This window comes from Rattus rattus, chromosome 2 (assembly GCF_011064425.1).
Source record: "Rattus rattus isolate New Zealand chromosome 2, Rrattus_CSIRO_v1, whole genome shotgun sequence".
Lineage (NCBI taxonomy): Eukaryota > Metazoa > Chordata > Mammalia > Rodentia > Muridae > Rattus > Rattus rattus.
The window spans coordinates 78,828,515-78,834,514 of NC_046155.1; the positions used below are offsets into that span (position 1 = coordinate 78,828,515).

The 6,000-nt window shown below is 47.8% G+C and overlaps 1 protein-coding gene across 4 annotated transcripts in view; it reads right to left on the minus strand.

Annotated features, from left to right (window-relative positions):
• Positions 1 to 5,607, minus strand: part of Tnrc6a (trinucleotide repeat containing adaptor 6A) — a 152,595-nt gene extending 146,988 nt beyond the window's left edge. For 2 of the 4 annotated variants that reach the window (XM_032892714.1, XM_032892712.1), the window contains exon 1: positions 5,396 to 5,606. The gene's annotated coding sequence lies outside the window, so the exon portion shown is untranslated. Of the gene's footprint in view, positions 1 to 5,395 lie in introns of all 4 variants that reach the window. The other 2 variants (XM_032892715.1, XM_032892716.1) reach the window with 2 other exon arrangements.
• Positions 5,608 to 6,000: the final 393 nt, after the last annotated feature.

The window sequence follows — 6,000 nt, forward strand, 5'->3', positions numbered from 1 at the left end:
AAAACTCATCAAAACCAGTGAATCCACATTTGTAACTTTTCCGTGATGTACACTCTAAATCCTAATGCTTCAGTCACACTTTTCTTTAAGATTTAATTATTTTAACCTCATGTGTATGCACGAGAACCCACACAAGTATATGTGCGCTCTATGCACAGCATCCTGCAGAGGTCAGAAAAGGGTGCCCATCACCTACAACTGGAGTTGTAGTTGTACCATGTGGGCACTGGCAACCAAGAGCAGCAATTTCTCTTAACCAGGGAGCCATCTTGCTAGCCACCTTGACTTAGAAAAGTCTATTTAACATTCAGGGAAGAAATCTACTAACCTGATCCAAAGTCCTTCGAGGAAGCTATAAGACAACAGGAGAATTTCCAAATTCACTTTCTCAGTTTGGCACAAACTTCTTACCCAAATCTGGTAAGATGGTTAGGAGAGTAATTACAGAAATATTCCTCTCCTGAACACAGAGTAAGATAATAGATACTTGTAGACCAATTCAAAGCTAGGAATGTAATACTGCTAGGATAAATCTGGTTGCAGAAAAGGACGCTGCGTGATGTTGGTAAAGCTAAGACCCCCTCAGGAACTCCTGCCTAATGTCTGAGAGTTAAACGCCACTCACTACCCTAAACGAGCAAAGTGGAGAAATCATGTTAGAATCTCAAAAGACAAAGAAAAGGCCACTTAACAAACTTTCAAAAAAAAGTATGATTAAAAAGAAAATTCAGAGCAACAGAGGAAATTTCTTAATCTGACAAGAAACAAGACTCTTTCCAACAACCAAACCGTCGGGCAGCCATGTCATCTAACTTCATAATACTGAGCTCCTCGCCTTTGAAGTCAGGAGACAAGGGTGATTGTTTTTGTTTCCATTATTTTATCAGAAGCCTCAGCTGGTGTAAGGGATCAGGAGAAAAAGAGATAAAAAGTGTAAACCTCTCAGCTACTGGCAGAGAGAGCAGTTTGAGTCTCTCTTGCAGAGTGGGGCTGATGCTTCTCCCTGTACACACACAACCTGGGAGGCCTTCTTATGCAGGTACAACAGGAAACGCGCATGAGAATGTGCATGGTAGCATTGTCCACACGAGCAGGAAACGGGGGAAACCTTCCAAATGCCAGTCAAGGGCAGATGGTCAGCTGGAGTCTCTCACTGGTGGGAACGAACGGATTCTACCAATACTCTCATCCACATGGACCAACCTCACCACGTAGAAAGCAGGGAGACAGTACACCTATGTCGGAGTCATGCAGAAGGTGGGAAGGAGTTAAATAAGCTATGCCCTAGGAGGACGCGTGGGTGGTATAGCTAGAGAGAAGGCAGAAATATTATTATTATTATTTTTTTTTTTTGGTTCTTTTTTTCGGAGCTGGGGACCGAACCCAGGGCCTTGCGCTTCCTAGGTAAGCGCTCTACCACTGAGCTAAATCCCCAGCCCCCGGCAGAAATATTATTACAAGAGTCAAGACACAGTAGCTGCTGGGGAGGATGACGTGGTGCTGTGGGAAAGCTCCTTGGGCACTGGCTGTAACAGCCTCCTGCTGCTCCGGGCTGCACGATGTGCTCTGGATGTGCTCTGCTATACCTCATGTGAAGGTGTTTTCAGTCTTCTTTCTAAAAAGAGGACTTATTTCTTTTTACTTCATGTGTATGACTGTTTGCCTACAAGTATGGATATGCAAATGTGCATAGTACTCAGGGAGTCCAAGGAAGGGCTTTTGATCACTAAAACTGGTCAGAAGCAAGAGAGACACCACGTGGGTGCTGGGGAATCAGACCCGAGGCCTCTGGAAGAGCAGCCATGTTCTTAACCACTGAGCCATCACTCCAGCACCTAACATAGCTCTTTGAAAGTATTTCCCTTTATAGCTCATTACTAGTTTACAAAAAATATAAAGGACAGATGACTGTATTGGGTGGTACTATGATTGGCCAAGTCAAAATTGGGCCATGGGATTTTTTTAATGCTCTTTTTCTTTCCCTCCCTTCCCTCCCTCCCTCTCTTTCTCTTTCTTTCTTTCTTTTTCAAGACAGACTTTCTCTGTGAAACCCTGGCTGCCCTGGAACTTGCTCTATAGACCAGTCTGGCCTCAAACTCAGAGATCCACCTGCTTCTGCTTCCCAAACTCTGGAATTAAAGGCAGGCACCACCACTGCCCAGCTGGGTCAAGCAATTTTATTAACACAAGATTCTGAGGGAAAAAAATTAAGACTGAATCAACCAATAAAGAAGGCGGTAAGAGGTATGCTAGCAAGTTGCTTAGGGGCTTATTTAAATGTTCAAACCGATAACAGATTAAATGACAGAGGACAATCACCACTGTGCACGCGCTAACTGGGTAGCTCAGGATAGGGACTTAATTACTCTTGATCTGGGGAGACACGGTGATGTTATAATCGCCATGTTTAAAGGAGGCAGGGCAGTCCTTGGAGCTGGAAGCATAGTCCCACATGGCTCCATAGTATGCTGACTGCCGAGCTTGTGAAAGGCTCAATCTCAGAACCGGAAAAACACTTTAAAAATCTTTTAAAAGATTAAAAGAGAGGTAGTTATGAATTTATATGTAGGGCTGAGCGTGGTATCCCATAACTTTAATCCTAGCACTTTAGAGACAGAGGCAAATAGAGTTCTGTGAGTTCGAGGCCAGCCTGGTTTATATAGTAAGTTCCAGGTCAGCCAGGGATACATAGAAAGACCCAGTCTTAAAACAAAACTATAAGACAAAAACAAAAGCAAAACCTCCCAAAACTACAACAACAAAAACTTCTATATGCAAAATCATACCATACCTAACATTTGAGTCAAGATAGTCTTGAATGGGAGGGATGATGTGGGGTAAAAAAGATTGCCTTTGAACTGAAAATTACTGCAGGTAATAATGGTTGTGTAGGTTTTACTATATTAATATTACATGTTTTCAATTTTGAGTAATAACATATAAAATAAAAGCCAGGGGCAAGCAAAGGAAGGAGCATTGGCTAAATCAAGAACCGCTTTGAAAGGAGAATTAAAAAAAAAAAAAAAAAGGAGTGTGGGAGCTGGGACTCACTATCTTATCCTGCTCAGAATAGCACCAGTTTTTCCTAGCAACAACCCAGACCCACGGTTCTCAAGCTTCAGGGTGTCTATGAATCACTCAAGGTTCTTGTTAAACTGTGGTGCGTGTGCGTGTGTGCGTGAGTGTGTGTGTGTTTGCATACGTCTTATCCAGCCACAGCTGCTTTGTGCTTAAACAGCTACAACAGCCACACCATATGCAGAAGATAGCCTATCGCAGCTCTCCGCCATCCCAGCTCTCCGCCATCCTCCAGTTCTTACCATCTTCCCACCCGCTCGGCCTTGGAGGGAGTGACAGTGATGCCCTGTTTCAGGCTAAGCATGCAGCAGTTGGTTTTGTCCATCATTTGACCACCAGTCTCTACAGCAAACGAGGTGCACTGGGAGAAGGCCTGATCAATTTCAATGCCCCCCGCCATTCACCAGTCCCTGATCACGACCTCTACTCCCAGCCAGCCTCCTGGCCACCTCTCTGGACAAGCCCAGGCTGCCAAGTGCTGCCCCCTGTCACCCCAGCTGCAGTGGCTGACACCCAGAACAAAGAGCTACAAACGATCCTATTCGTAAGCTACTACTTTGGAGGTGGCTTGCAACCCAGCACACACTGGTTCGTTTCATGGAGGTTTTTCTTCGTGCTGAGAATCCAGTTCCCCACTTTCACCTTTCACGTTGCTCAAAACCCTGGCAGGAGAGCTAAGACCCCCGAGCCAAGTCTACGACAGAGCCCTTTACAATCTGGATATCCTTTACAATCTAGCACATCCGTGCACCCTGCTCAGCCTACAGGCCTCTCATGGCTCAAGGGACTGACGTGATGCCCCGACCAGGCCTTTGCCCCTGCCTCTCCCTCTGGTTAGAGCTCTTCTTGACCTTCACCTTGTTCACTCTGACTCAGGTCACACCATCACAGAGGCCTCCCCTGACCACATTCCGTCCATCCCCACTTCTCGCCTGCAATTGGTCTTCTATGTTTTCCTGGTACCTTGTTGTTTCATTTCTTAGCAAGCACCCTGCTTTGGAACAATAGCTGGCCTTGTGCAGTGACTTGCTTAATCTGTGCAAGAGCAGGGTGTTTCTACTTGCGCACTAACTCAGCCCCAAACCTGCATGGTACCTGTTGCATGGGAACTGTTGGCTGGATGGTTTCGGTTTTGCTGTCATTTTTTGCTTTTGTTGTTGTTGGGCTTTTTTTGTTTTCAGTTGTTTTGAAGCAGGTTACCATGGTGTAGGCCCGAGATAGAAAGTGCTGGGGCCCAAATTCCACCTGGTCATTTACTAGTTGTGTGACCGTAAGCAAGAAAGCTAACTGGTCATTCTGTGCCTCGGTTTTCCTCGGGTGCTCAAGGTGACACTCTCTTCCTGAGCTGATGAGTAATTGTTTCTTGCTGAACAGATTGCTGAAGGTCTGCAGCCGCCCACTTGCCCTGTGCCTACCAAGGTTGGCACGACGGGATTCTCATGGGATTCACACCAGCTTCCCCCAAGGCCAGTTTCTCAGCCAACTCTGCCTCCATGTGCAACGGGGTGCCCTCAAACTCAGAGCAAGCTCTGTGAACCACCCTGTGTGTGGCACCTGAGACTGCCCCTGGGCACTGAATTTTGGCCCTACTTGCAGCCTTGATCTCTCCCTCAAAGTCAAATGTTTGGAGTCATAGAGATTTGCCTCCTGGTGGTTGTCACCCTGCCTCCTGTCACTTGATGAGCCCGGCTGGGTTGGCATCTGGGGGTTAACAGACAACCTTCAGACAAACCCAATGGCAACATCATCTGGAAAAGAAAAAGCTGACAAGGGACCTTAGGACATTGCCAGTGGCCAAGTCCTTAGGACCTGGCCTCTTCCATCATGGGCAGAAACGACATACAATCTAGGTCTCCAAAACAAAAACAAACAAATGAAAAAGATTTTTTAAAAAAGATGAGATCAGCGGCAGGGGGAGAGAGAGAGAGAGAGAGAGAGAGAGAGAGAGAGAGAGAGAGAGAGAGAGAGAGAGAGAGAGGAGAGGGAGAGAGGAGAGAGAAGGGGGAAGGGGGCTCGTGAAAAGGGGGCAGAGAAGAACAGGGTGAGAGGTGGAGGGTGGAGAGGCTTAGAAAAGGAAGATTAAGAGTGGCAGGAGACAGACTGGAGATCCGAGGAGACACGCAGTTGCTTGGTCCACCCAGCACCAGCAGAACCTAGCTTCGCAGGGCAGGGCCCAAAGCTTAGCTCCCCAGAGCCTCGGGTGCTCCCTCCTCCCCCCAGCTCCCTTCCACCCTACCCTGGGAGGGTGTCCTGTGCATGTTAATGAGACAGTTGAAGACGGCTTCCCAGATAATTGTTAAAGTGTTCAGCAACTTACCAGGCTGATAGTCAGAGGACTGCAGAATGATGGGGGCACGGCTCCCGGGGTGGGGGCAGCAAAGGGGCCTGGTCTCCAGGTACCCGGAGCTCACAGGCTGCAAAACGAAGAAGGGTTTTCCATTCGGTCAGGCACCAACGCAAAGGTAGAGAGAGCCAGACCAAAAGGCAAGGGGAAGGAGGGGAACCTGCGTGTGTTTTTGTATTTAAATTGTTTTTGAGCCCACGTAGCCCTGGGAGTCACATGCCGCCTCCAACATCACCGGAGCCATCACATGATACAGGTCCCCCATCATGTGATGAGAAAAATCTGCCTAACTTCAGGGCCCCCCGCCCCCACCCCTGCTCACAGACTGACAGACGAAGTGCTTCTTGAAGAGCCCCCCCCCAGCCCCAAATCAGTGACAGAGGGAGGGATGCAGATGGGGGAGCCTGAGCCCACGCAAGGCTGATCTTGATGAATTGTTAATGTGCTTCTCTCTCCTAAGCCGTGAGACTTGGAGCCACGCCAGCCTCATTTGAATTCCAGCCTTGAATAACCAAGTGTTGCCACCGCTGCCCCCAGCAAATGCAGGGCGCTTGAGCTCACACCATCCTGCCTCGTTC